At 42.1% G+C, this 14,527-nt stretch overlaps 1 non-coding gene across 1 annotated transcript; it reads right to left on the reverse strand.

Annotated features, from left to right (window-relative positions):
• Window positions 1–3,380: 3,380 nt before the first annotated feature.
• On the reverse strand, window positions 3,381–3,513 carry LOC127669080 (small nucleolar RNA SNORA17). Its single transcript, XR_007974287.1, has one exon. It is a non-coding gene; the product is annotated as a small nucleolar RNA SNORA17 (small nucleolar RNA).
• Window positions 3,514–14,527: the final 11,014 nt, after the last annotated feature.

Here is a 14,527-nt window from a genome sequence, read left to right on the forward strand (position 1 = left end):
ATGTTTCCTTTCTCAGAGGAACCATAGCACCCTCACTTAAGTCCTCCTTCTTCTTGAGCTTCCTGTGCTAAGTGAATTGTAAATTGTTTATTTTGAGCTTTTGGGGGATTCATCCTAGAAACAGTCACCAAACTCTGACACTACAACAAGAAGCGTGTACCAAAAGGAGCATGCCATGGCTGTCTCCAGAGGGCCCTGCCAGAACCTTACAAATACAAAGGCAGAAACTAGCAACCAACTATTGGTCTGGGCTTGGGGTCCCCAACGGAGGATCTGGAGGGTGGTCCAGAGGAGCTGAAGGGGTTTATAGGCCCATGGGAAAAAACAACAAAAGAGCCAGGCTAGCTAGAACTATTTTCAACAAATTAAGAACCTCTGGTAGAATCACCATCCCTGACCTCAAGCTCTACTACAGACAATAGTGATAAAAACTGCATAGTATCAGTACAATGACAGGCAGGTAGATCAATGGAATAGAATTGAAGATCCAGAAACGAACCCACACAGCTATGGGCACTTAATCTTTGACAAAGGAGCTAAAACCATTCAGTGGAAAAAAGATAGCATTTTCAACAAATGGTGCTGGCTCAACTGGCAGTCAACATGTGAAAGAATGCAAATTGATCCATTTTTATCTCCTTGTACAAAGCTCAAGTTCAAGTGGATCAAGGACCTCCACATAAAACCAGATACTCTGAATCTAATAGAAGAGAAAGTGGGGAAGAGCCTTGAGCACATGGGCACAGGGGAAATTTTCCTGAATAGAACACCAATAGCTTATGCTCTAAGATCAAGAATTGACAAATGGGACCTCATAAAATTGCAAAGCTGCTGTAAGGCAAATGACACTATCAATAGGACAAAACAGCAACCAACATATTGGGGAAAGATCCTTGCCAATCCCACATCCGATAGAGGGCTCATATCCAATATATACAAAGAACTCAAGAACTTAGACTCCAGAGAACCAAATAACCCTATAAAAAACTTGGGTACAGAGCTAAACAAAGAATTCTCAACTGAGGAATACCGGATGTCTGAGAAACACCTAAAGAAATGTTCAACATCCTTAGTCATCAGGGAAACACAAATTGAAACATTTTTATTTTCTGACATAGATAATCGTTATGTAACCCAACTGGACTCCATGTCAACATCTTCCTATCTGAGCCTCTAGAGCCAGGGGATTACATGTTGACACTTTCTAAGCTTTTTATTGGTTCTTTGTAAATTTCAGATCATATACCACAATACCATTCATCTCACTCCCTCTTGTCCCTACCCTCTACGCTTGCACCCTTCTCCACAACAGAGAAAAACATCTCCTCATGGAAGCTGTAGTGTGTCACAGTGTGTCCTACAGTATGCCCTTTGTCCACACTTCTTTGCTCTCGTTGCAGTGATTTGTTGGTCTGGTATATATTAAACCTGTGGCTTTTGCTACTCTATCAATACTGGATCCTCATTGGGACTCCTCTCAGATATCCCATTGTTTCCTTGTGTCTAGAGATGCTGTAGTTTTGGATCTGTAGGACCAGCCCCTTCTCTACTCCAGCAGTTCATTGATGAGGTAGATGTTAGGGTAGATCAATTCAAATCCTTGAATCTGGGCCTGAGAGGTATCTGAGCTGGTCATGCCCTTGGGGCCGGCTCACCAATAATAGTCCCCCATCCCCTCTCCACAACCAGGGCCAGCTCTACCCTGCTGCCCAGGTGACATCCAGGGCCCACTTTTCCAAGTGTTGCTCCTGGTAAGGGACAGAGCCATCTCCTCCACTCTCATGACATCAGGGCCAGCTCTCCCACTGCCATAGATACAAGTGCTATCACACTGCAGACAAGAGGCAGGGATGGAATCTTCTGCATTCACCCCCTCCAGGACCACCTGATCTGCGACCTTCACATCCAGGGCCAGCTCTACTGTGTTGCTCAGGCGATGTGCAGGGCCCCCTCTCATAAGTGATGCAGCAGGTGAGGAGCAGGGTTAGCTTTCTGTTGGGGTCTGTGAGTTACTCCACAAACACACAAACAACAATCCCAGTCACATAGGGATGCTTTATTGAACACACATCCTAATACTGATCAGATCAGGGACATGGTTCAGACTTCAGAAGCTAAAGCTAAGGCTAAAGCTAAGACAAAAAACATTTCTCAGGGCCTGATTAAAAAGGAAAAACAAAAAGAAACAAAGAAGGAAGGAAGGAAGGTAGAAAGAAACCAAAATACCACAGTGAGCCCATATGCAAGTACAGGAAGTGCGGCCTGGTAGTCAGCCATGACTCAAGCTACTTTACACATAACAGTTCATATTGACATTTAACTTGATGTGTCCTACGTAAAGCTTTGTGGAATTTCTTAAGATTAACAAACCTCAAAACATACAGAACGTAACAGGTATGGGATCAGCCTGATCTTGCTCTAAGTCGAGTTATTTTCCTGCCTCAATGACTGGCAGTCACATTACAGCAACAATATGGAACAGCTAATGGGCATGGAACAAAATGGCTACCGCTATGCTGCAGGGGCAGGGGCGGGGCTTGGGGCGGGGTTTGGGGCGGGGCTTGGGGCGGAGCTTAACACTAAGCTGCTCTCAGGACTCCATCTGGGCCAACTCTCCTGCCCACCACATGTGGCAAGAGCAAAAGGCAAGGGAGAGCACCTCTTTCACACCAATGCCACTGCACAGCAGACAAGAGGGAGTGCCAGCTCTCCCACACTTAACTCCCTGGGGCAGATCCACGCTGCTGCAGGGCCATGTACCCAGATGTGATCACCGTTGGCAGCACAGGCCAGGACCCTACCATGGTCCCAGGTAGCAACACCGGTTTTTCACATCAGGCTGTTCCTCACTACCCTTGAGTCTCCAGTTCTGCCTCTCTTCATTGCGGCTACCTCCTTCTGATTCTCTTTCTCTTCCATGTCTTCGCCACTTAGCGGTGCGTGCCCAGGATCTCCACTTGTCTGGAGTCATCTCAGGAGTGGTCTCATGAGTCTTACGCTCCACTTGTGAAATAGGGCAGAGATCATCTTAGGTATGGTCTGCCCCCATTCCAGCCTGCTCAGTGCTGCTCTGGTCTGGCAGTCATCTCAGACTAGCTCCCTGTCCAGGCCCCTTGGTGCCAGTCTGGTGGTTGTCTCTGACTTGCTGCTCACCAGGCCCACACCCGAGTGGCCCTTGAGAGAGTTGTCTGACTCAGGCTGACTCCTGTCAGGAGCTGGTGATCCCACGTGGGGTCCTTCTAGTTTCCAGCTTGCTCCCTCTCCTGGGAGCCGGTCTGAGCCTGCCTGGCACTGGACTTGGTCATCTCAGGCTCACGTCGTGTCCAAAGGTCCCCTGGTGCTGGCCCGGTGGTCAATTCGGGCCCACTCCTTTTTCTGGGAATTTTAGACTGCTAGTCATTCAGATGTTCGCAGGTCAGAACACTGAGCTATAGGCATAGCCTCTCTCCTTTCCGCCAGCTGCTGACACACACGTGGCACAGCTGCCACACCTGCAATGCCTCTAGGGTCAGGTAGTTGCAACTTGTAATGCAGAATATAACTAGTTTGAGTTATACAACATCTCTTACATGTATCAAGAATTATGTTTAGAAACTCATACTTATCTGATAGCATTCCTTTGTCTTTGGAAAAATAAATATATGTCTGAACGCGTCACACAGGATTTTCTATGTACATCATACCCATTAACGGTCCTCACAACAATGGCGATGTATTTAGTAACATGCTTTAAAAGTTCTTAGCACATTTAGCAGAAGCGGGAGGATCTCCAAGTTCAAGGCCAGTCTGTTCTACAGAGTTTCATGACTATACCAAAAAATTTTGTTTTGAAAAACCGAACAACAACAACAACAAGAACAATAACAAAAAGTCATAGTAATACCTAGGTTTGATCAGTCTCAACACAGGTTCTATTATTACTTCCATGTGGGAGATTTTCCAACAGGTACAAATTATTATCAAACCCAGGTTTCCATCCTTACATTACACTATACAGTCTCTTCTGGCAGTTGCTATGGAGAGGGGCGAAAACAAGATCTCTCCTGGAAGGCTCAACAAACATATAGCTATATGTTTCCCATAGCTATTTTTTTCATCTGTCACTCAGCACCTCTGAGTAAAAGAAGGTGCTCTAAGGAGAGTAAGCCTCTACCTGAGTTAGCTCATCACCCACCAGGAAGCAGATGCCCCAAGGGAAGAGGTAGGCACTGGGTAGCAAATAATTCTCCACTTTTACCACCACAATTATATAAAATATTCTATATAATCAATCGGTTGACTTCTTTACTTGTCAGGAAATGAAACAACCAAAATTTAAACAAGTATTTTATATCTTTAGTTAGATGGCCAAGATGAACACAGTCTGGGGAATATTTGCGATTGAAGATCAGTCCCAGATTAGACAACAGAGAAGACAGAGCCGATTCTATGAGAGAACAGAACACAACAGATTTGAAGAAGACAACTAGATTTGATTCCTTGAGGAAAACTCTGAGACACTACCTGAAAATTGTGAGTTAACCTATGCAGAAATACGGATAAAAATGTTGTATTAAATTGGGAGGGAGAAAGTAATCATGGAGGGGCAGAGGGAGGGGAGGAAGTGGGTGGGAGAAGGGAGGGAGAGGGAAAAGAGAACATGATCGGTATGGGGGTAGGGGACAGGAGTGAAGCCCTGAGGGCCAACAGAATAAATGAAAACAGGCAACCTCAGGAGATGGGAGGTGGGGGACCCTCTAGAATGTACCAGAGACCCAGAAGGTGAGATACACTCAGGACTCCAAGGGAGGTACCTTGAATGAAGTGCTCTACAGTGTAGAGAGGAAACTTGCAGAGTCCACCTCCAGTAGAAAGACAGGGCATCAAGTGGAGGGATGGGGTTGCCATCCCACAGTCAAAACTCTGACCCAGAATTGTTCCTATCTAAAAGAACTGCAGGGACAAAAATGGGGATGAGACTGAGGGAAAGGAGGTCCAGTGTCTGGTGCAAATTGGGATCCAGCTCAAGGGGAGGCTCCAAGGCCTGAGACTATTACTGATGCTAGGGTGTGCTTACAGACAGGAGCCTAGCATGGCTGCCCTCCAAGAGGCCCAACAAGCAGCTGACCTAGACGGATGCAGATACTTATACCCAACTAATGGACTGAAGTCAGAGACTCCTGTGGTTGAATTAGGGAAAGGCTGCAAGAAGTTGAGGAGGAGGGTGACCCCATAGGAAGACCGGTAAACTCTTTAAGTGAGCATGCAGGAGCCAGGCTTTCGAGTCTCATGTCACCACAACAGTTAGTTTTGCTTTTTATTTATTTATTTTTTTGGCAGTTTCTGGCAGTGTTGCATGAACACTATAAATATTATTCCATGTTAAGTGTCAGTGGGAAATGTTAAAGGATAAGCCTCAGGGATAGCCAAGTCACTGTTGGCTACCAGGGTGTCTGATTTCACCTTTACTAGACTCTTCCATAGTTTACAAAGTGGTTGCACAGGCTGAACTCTAGGCAGAAGAATTTAAGAATATAAGTAACAATGTTCATAGCAGCCCTATTTATAATAGCCAGAAGCTGGAAAGAACCCAGGTATCCCTCAACAGAAGAATGGATGCAAAAATGTGGTATATATACACAACTTGTGTGCCATTAGAAACAATGAATTCATGAAATTCTTAGGCAAATGGATGGAGCTGGAGAACATCATACTAAGTGAGGTAACCCAGTCTCAAAAGATCAATCATGGTATGCACTCACTAATAAGTGGATATTAGCCTGGAAAACTGGAATACCCAAAACATAATCCACACATCAAATGAGGTACAAGAAGAATGGAGGAGTGGCCCCTGGTTCTGGAAAGACTCAGTGTAGCAGTATAAGGCAAAACCAGAATAGGGAAGTGGGAAGGGGTGGGTGGGAGAATAGGGGGAGCGAAAGGGGCTTATGTGACTTTCGGGGAGTGGGGACCAGAAAAGAGGAAATCATTTGAAATGTAAATAAAAAATATATCGAATGAAAAAAAAAGAATATCAGTAACAATAACCTTAGCCATACTATGTGATCTTCTATATTTTATGAATCTAAAGAGTATTCTATCAGGGTGTGCTTTCATGTGCAATGCTCATTCAGATTCTTTCTCTGTTCAGTTGTACTGTCACCTGGCTGTTGTATTAAGTTCTACTTTCCTTCTTTAGAGACATCCTTTGTAAATTACACATAACTCTTATTGCCAATTTACATTTTTCAAAGGTCGTCATCTCTGGATAATCATCTCCCATATCCCCTAAGGTATTCTCAATATGTGCTTCAGTGGTTGAAATCTCATGAGAGTTAAAATAAAAGGTTCACAGATAAAAAAATGAGGTATCAATGGGGTTTTACTGGGGATTGAAGTTCAGACTTTTGGGGGCTTCTCCTGAAACTTTAAAAGGTTCAAAGATCTCCAATGACTTCTAGAACTCTCAAGTTGTCTATGATACACAGTTTAAGAATCAGTTCTGAGTCAGAACTCACTTAAAGGGGCAAGGAATGCAAAGTCAGAGAACTGAAGCTGCTCACTCTAGGTCCTGCCTCCATGTTTACAAGTTGATGGTGACTCCAGTCTTGGAAGTCTTGGTCTATCTCTGACAAGGCCACTCAAGAAGTTTTACATCATAGATATGTCCTCCCAGAATTATTTTGTATCTAATCCTCTGCCCTTGGTATTCTGGTTTCCAGCCAATCTCTATGTCATTAGCTCTACTATAGATATGTGACATTGACCACTGGAATGGTCTGGTGGGACTGGTGGGAGGGACAGAGCAGGGGAGGGTGGATATGACAGTATGCAATGCAGGGACCAGGCCAGATGGGCCTACAAGACTAGCAGTTTGATTTTTATCTCAATTGTAGCTGCAAAGGCTTCCCAAGGTGAAGGTGATAAAGACCATCTCTGTATGCTGCTGCTGAATAGATATGGAGGCAGGGGCATAACTACCAGCAATGACTTGTGGTTCCTGAGTGTGCTATGTTTTGTGCATATGAACATATAAATTATCTAAGCATGCAGGGGTTGCTTTGGTAGGTGTTAAGTCCAACTTTAGTTAACACTTTTTCTGACAGGTCTAGGCAACTGTCCCTCAGCAAACACACCCAGACTCTGTGGATCCTTGTCACGCAGTGTGACAGGATGGTACCAGGACATTTATGAACTCTAGCTAGATCACCTTCATTAATATGGCTGTGAATGTAGCCTTGCAACCTATCTCACACTTGCTCAGGATATCCATGAGTGGATACAACTTAATTGTTTTGTCCCTTTATAGAATTACTTGACATTAGTATGTTAATGCTCCCCTAGCACATTTGTTCAACAAGCTAAAAATAAAAGTCCCTTTCACATTTAATCCAGGTACAGCTCAGCTTTTTGAGACTTATGACACAGATGTTGAGGGGTGATCTGTAGATAACTTTCAGCCTATATTCATTCTCAGGGCCAACTTCTGTGTGAACAACCAATTCTCCTATAAACCACCGCCAACTTTGTTAAGAATTAAAGTAGCTTTTTAAAAGATCAAATTAATTTTTATTTTATTTTTACATTTTGTTTTAAAATTGTTCCTTATTATCATGAACAGGACAAGGTTATCCAGTCTCCACTCCTGCTCAATATAGTGCTCAAGGTTATATCAAAAGCAATACAACAAGAAGAGATGATAAATGGGCTACAAATGAGAGAGAAAGAAGTCAAAGGAATATGACTCTACACATAAAAGACTGTAAAGACCCTGCCAGAAAACTCCTACACCTGACAAACACTCATAGAAGCAGTAGGATACTACTTTTATGAAAAATAATATAACAAAATCCTATATAGAAATTACAAACATGCAAAGTATCTTAAGTGCGGTTTGTATTGGTGCAAATATATATATATACCATGATCAAAACAATGTTTGGAGGAAAGGATGTATTTCATTTTACAGACTATGTAGTCAGTCTGCCTTCCAAAGAACTCAAGGCAGGCATCTGGAGGCAGGAATTTATTCAGAGGTCATGGAGGAGTGGTTCTTACTGACTTGTATCTGTGGTTTCCTCAGCCTGATTTTTTTGTAGCTCTTAGGATCACCAGCTCAGGAGTGGCACTTCCCGCACTGAGCGAGCCCTCCCATAAGAGTCACTTGTTAAGAAAGTGTACTATAGACTTCCCCGTAGGCTAATTTGATGGGGGCATTTTCTCAGTTGACGGTTTCTCATTCAGTATTATTCTTGTCTGTGTCAAGATGATATGAAAACTATCTATCATATTGAGAAAAATATCAAGAAAATAATTCCAGTCATAATAGCCTTTTAAAAAGTATATAGGAGTAGATCTAGCCAAAGAAGTTTCATTGACTTACAATGAAACTTTAAGACACTGCAGAAAGAAGCTGAAGATGATAGTAGAAGATGGAAATATATCCCATGCTCACACACTGGTCAGATTAATATTGTGAAAATGATCATCCTGCCTAAGCCATTTAACAGATTCACCACAGTACCATCAGATTTCAGTGCAAGAGGGCTGTAAAGATAGCCCAGAAGTTAAGGGCAGTTAATGAATACTATTACAGAAGACCAAGGTTCCATCCAAAGAAACCACATGGTATTCTGAAATTCAGTTCAAGGAGATCCAGTGCCCTCTTCAGAGACACCAGGCACACATGTATATGCATATACATGTACACCATTCCTAACTGAAAGTTACACCATACAGTAATTTCAAGCCATAGTAACCAAAATAGCATGGCATTGGCATAAAAAAAGACATTAATAATGAAACAGAATTAAGGACCCAGATATATGCTCACATTCTTTCTGTCACCTGATTTTTGTCAAAGAAGCAATAATCAGAGAAATATTGAAAAAGACAATATCTTCAACAATAGTACTAGTCAGCTGAGATAGGTCCAGATGGAAAAAAAAGTATCTAATTTTAATTATACCTCATTCTGCACAAAATTTAACTCCAAATAGTTGAACATAAAACCTGATATCCTGAATATAACAATGGAGAAATTTTGAGATATGCTTCAATTTGCAGGCCCAAGAAAGATGTTTCTCTACAGGTAGCACACACATTAAGAACAATAACTGGCCAATGAGCCCTCGTGAAACTAAAAAGCTTCCCGAGGGCAACAGACAGCACCATTCGAGAGAGGAGGCCGCCTGGATCTGGCAGACTGGTGCGTTTTGAATATTCAGTCAACCTTCATTCTGACTTCATTTGTTAATAACGTACAGGCTTACCTTTGAATAGCATTTCTAGGGGGAAGTAGAGCTGACTGGACACCAGCTTTATTGACTCCACTAGAGTTCAAATGAATGGTTTTAAATAATTATAGTAGTGATGACTATAGTAAATAAATAGAGTATTACAGTTAATTTTCAAAAATCCCTTTGATATGCTAACAGTGATAACTCAGAAGTTCGGTGGGTTGATAGGTCAGTGGCACTGTGAATTCTTAGTGTGTTAGGCCATGAGTTAGGTTTACAGCAAGTAAAAACGACAGTTCTAAAGACATCAAGGTAGCAGTAGAGACTGTTGGTTGGGGATGCTGAAAGCTGTACTCTGTTGTGATAAACATTCCTGGTAGACTAGTGAGTTAACAGTTATGAGAAACAAGAGTCAGATGATTCAGGTGCCTCCAAGGGTCTCTCCAGATGTCAACACTAAACTAACCACGTTACCACAATCGAATGATTTAGTAAGGTGTTGCGTAGTAGTAGGTAGATACAAATGGAATCACCAAGCCCACAAAATATTTCACCTTCTCTTAACTTATTCTTTCCTAGATTTCTTTCTTCCCCTTTTCTTTTTTACATTTATTTTTGTGTGTATAATATTTTGTCCAAATACATGTATGTGTATCCCACGTATGCCTGGTGCCCTCGAAAGGACTGTGTGAGATCCTGGAGTTATGGACAGTTGTGAGCCACCCTGTTTGGCAGGGAATTGAACATGGGTCCTCTTCAAGAGCAGAAAGCATTAACTTCTAAGCCATCTCTTCCGCCGTACTTTTTGTTTGTTTTGTTTTGAGACAGGGTTTCTGTGTAGCCCTGGTTGTCCTGGAGATCACTCTGTGGACCAGGTTGGCCTCCAACTCACAGAGATCCATCTACCTCTGCCTGCTGAGCACTGGGATTGAAGGCTACTTCTTCCATAAAATACAATTAAAATAGTTTATCCCTTTGGGTTGCATAAATCCTCAGTCCTAAAAGTCAAAATCAAATGAATTTTATTAGTAAGTTGAGTGTAGGATCATGCAATTAGGAGGCTGAAGCAGACAGATCCCCCACTGTCCAGTTTTTTGTTTATTATTATCATATTTAATCCTTTTTTAAGAGTCCAGTCATTAGTTCCTCCTGGTGCACCACCCCACAATTCGTCATCCTATTTCACCTCCCCGTCTCCAAGAGAATGTCCCCATCCCCACACAACCCTTAACCCCCCACCCCCATACCCTCCCAGGTCTCCCCATTCTCTGGGGCTTCAAGTCTCTGAAGGGTTAGTTGCATCTTCCATCATTGAAGCCAGACTGGGCAGTCCTCTGCTGTTTATGTGTCTCGGGCCTCGGACTAACTCTTGTATGGTGCCTGTCTGGTGACTCAGTGCTTGAGAGATCTCAGCGGTCCAGATTTGTTAAGACTACTGGTCTTCTGATGGGGTTGCCCGCCTCCTCAACTTCTTTTGGCTTTTCCCTAATTCAACCACAGGGGTCCCTGACTTCAGACTATTGGTTGGGTATAAGAAACTGCTTCTGTTTCAGTCAGCTGCTTGTTGGGCCTCTCAGAGGGCAGCCACGCTAGGCTATGTCTTCTGTAAGTACATCATAACATCAGTAATAGTATCAAACCTTGGGGCCTCCCCTTGAGATGGGTCCCAATTTGGGCCTGTCACCGGGTCTCCTTTCCTTTAGTTTCTTCTCCATTTTTGTCCCTGCAGTTCTTTCAGACAAGATCAATTCTGGGTCACAGTTTTTGACTGTAGAATGGCAGTCCCATCCGTTCATTGATGCCCTGTCTTTCTGCTGGAGGTGGTCTGTATAAGTTCTCTCTCCCCACTCTTTGGCATATCCCTCCCCCTTGAGTCCTGAAAGTGTCTCACATCCTAGGTTTCTGGTACATTTTAGAGGGTCCTCCCCACCTCCTACCTCCTGAGGTTGTTCCTTGGGGCTTCACTCCTGCCCTCCCCCCCTCATAACTGATCATGTTCCCCTTTTTTCCCTGTCCCTGTCCCTCCCCTCTCCTACCCAGTTCCCTCCCTTCCTCTGCTGTTTTCTTCTCCCTCCCAAGTGGGATTGAGTCATCCTCACTGGGCCCTTTGGCTTGTTAACCTTCTTGAGTTCTGTGTATTATGTCCTGGGTATTCTGTATTTTTTGGCTAATATTCACTTATTAGTGAGTACATGCCATGCATGTCCTTTTGGGTCTGAGTTACCTCACTCAGGATGGTATTTTCTAGTTCCATCCATTTGCCTGCAAAACTTATGATGTCCTCATTCTTAATAACTGAAGAGTATTCCATTGTGTAAATGGACCACATTTTCTGTATCCATTCTTCCATTGTGGGACATCTGGGTTGTTTCCAGCTTCTGGCTATCACAAATAAAGCTATGAACATAGTGGAACATGTGCCCTTGTGGCATAGTGGGGCAACTTTTGGGTATATGCCCAGGAATGGTATAGCTCAGATTTCTTTTTTTTTTTTTTCCTATATTGCTTACATTCCAAACCCTTTCCCAGTTCCCCCCTCCCCATAAGTCCCATAAGCCCTCTTCCCTCCATCCGTTCTCCAATCAAACCCCTCCTTCTTCTCTGCCTTGGTAATCCTCTACAGTGCTGCATCAAGCCTTTCCAGGACCAGGGCTTTCTCCTTCCTTCTTCTTGGGAATGATTTGATATGTGAATTGTGTCTTGGGTATTCAGAGCTTCTGGGTTAATATCTACTTATCAGTGACTGCATTCCATGTGTGTTTTTTTGTGATTGGGTTACCTCACTTAGGATGATATTTTCCAGTTCCAATCATTTGCCTAAGAATTTCATGAATTCATTGGTTTTAATTGCTGAGTAGTATTTCATTGTGTAAATATACCACATTTTCTGTATCCATTCCTCCATTGAGGGACAGGACCTTAGCTCATCCTGTAAATGAAAAAGCTTGGGTATTAGCATATTACTGACACTCCTCTAATGGGTGAGGGGCTGGCTTCAAACATGGTACTTCAAAAGAGAGGAAAAAGAAATTTCAATTTTTGTGATTTAGAGCATCTGAGAGGGAAAGGGGCATGGGTAGCCCTTGGTCCTACAAGTATCCCTAAAAAAAAAAATCACGACAAAAGTCTAGATTTTCAAAAATTCCCAATAAAAGACAATTTGAGTGTTCTCAACAGAGTTGCTTCTGTCGGCCCTGTCCTGTTTCCAGGCGTCTGTTAATAATGAGAAACCTGTCATTTTCAGTGGAAAAACTCAAGTAACACAGCAGTTAAACTCTGGGTTTGCAGTTTAACTGCTACCTGCTCTAAATCTAATCCACTGCCCCCTCCAGGATACTCAGTCTGCATTCAATCTCCGAGAAAATAAAAGACAACCCGGGATTAGAAATTTAAAAATTAAAGCTGCAATGCCGTTTGAGCTAAAAGGGAAGTGTTGGCATGTATAAAACTGACAAGGGCCTTCTAGTCTTTAATGCTTCCCCAGGTGACGATCAATTCCAGGGGGCTCTGTATGCACAACGGCCTAAGACGGCCTTTGCGTTTTATATGGAATGTATGCCCTGTAATAACGTCCAACATCAGGACAGAGCTGCCTTCTTCAGTGCACTGAGTCCTTTGCTTTGATGTTACTTTTTCACCCTGACTGGTACTTTTCCTTACACCTTCCTTACTGTCTTCCTGCATGCTCTCATCCCGACTGTAAGATGCACGATTGCTTGCTCCCAGGGCAGAACAAGCTACTGACACACAATGGTATTAAGGATCAGACTCTACAAAAATCACAGTTAGCACAGGGTAAGTGACAAAATTACACCTTCCTCAAAGACTTTCAGTTTTACCAAAGGGGATGCTTGATTATTAAAAACCACAACAAATGCCCTAAAACTTTTTTCTAATGGTTTATTTATTTTTATGCACATTAATGTTTTGCTTGCATGTGTGTCTGTAAGATAGTGTCAGGTACCCTGGATCTGGAGTTACAGAGAGCTGTGAGCTGCTATTTGGGTGCTGGTATTGAACCCATGTCTTCTGAAACAGTGTTCTTAACCACCAATTCATCTTTCTAGCACAAGAAAGCATTTTCTAAATGAGGATAATTATTTCAATCTCTTCAACAATTTCAGTGAGTCAAACTTTATTATTCTAGAGGTTTTCAACGTAAGCCTCTTGGTAAATGTAACTGTACAACAGTACTATAAGTTCATTTTTATTAATTTTTAAGATGTTAGAAAATAGCATAAGAAAATTTGTTCCAAATTTCTAGTTTATGTTTTAGTTTTTAATACCTATTATTTTATACATTTTTACATCTATTAGATTAGAAATATTCCCCATCTTCTCACTGTGTATGGGATATAAGAGAAAAAAGACCCGGTGGCTGCCTGGCCCGTAGGGCCACCTCCTCAGAGTCCTATAGCTGCTTAGTCACCAAAGGACTTACTGTCTGCAGTGAGGACTTCAGACTAAGACAATAGATTTGCAAAATCCAAAAGTAAATGATAATACACGAAAACCAGTTAACTGTATAAATCATACAGTGGATGGGTGGTCAAAGCTTTGCACTGTAGGATTTTGTAGGGTCAGGGGCGAAATTAATTTCCTTTTTTTGTCAATGAAGGCCACTTGTCCTTTAAGTGAATGTAGTTACATCTTAAAATATTTGGAAAACCACAATTATATCCATTGATATTTAAATAAAAAATAAATTTGAGCTTTCTTGATTTCCATGGAGACCTCCTAGTACATAAATCCCCAGGTTTTTATCATCCCTTCTTTACATACCACTTCATGGGGTCGATGGTTCTCTTGTGTGACTATTTTGATTTGTTTAATTAAAAGCGTATTATTCTCAGATTTATTTAATTGGATTTTTATTTTACAAAGCATGTTATTATTTCTTCACCCTCTCAAGGAGATAGTGTATTACTCTGATACTACTCAGTGCCTATTATACAGACAAGTTGTCATTTGTGAAAACTTAAAACTTAACTAACTTACCAAAAAAAGATGGAGAAAAGAGGAGGATAGAGACAAAGGAACAAAACCAATTTTATTCTGTCTTTCAACAGAAAAATTTGAAAGATGTTCTTTATTAAAAATCAGGAGAGGTTTATGAGGATTGGTTATTAAAAGGCAGCAGGGTGGCGTGGAGGTCACAAGGTGGCGCTGTGAGTCCATGCTGATTCTCATACTGGGCCACAACAGCATTTCACTACTGAATCCTCTTGATTTTTCTAACTTAGTCCTGAAAATTCAAAAAACACAGCTAACAAGACTCATTAATTCTAGATATGCTTTTTGAAATATTA

Source organism: Apodemus sylvaticus, chromosome 18 (assembly GCF_947179515.1).
Source record: "Apodemus sylvaticus chromosome 18, mApoSyl1.1, whole genome shotgun sequence".
NCBI lineage: Eukaryota > Metazoa > Chordata > Mammalia > Rodentia > Muridae > Apodemus > Apodemus sylvaticus.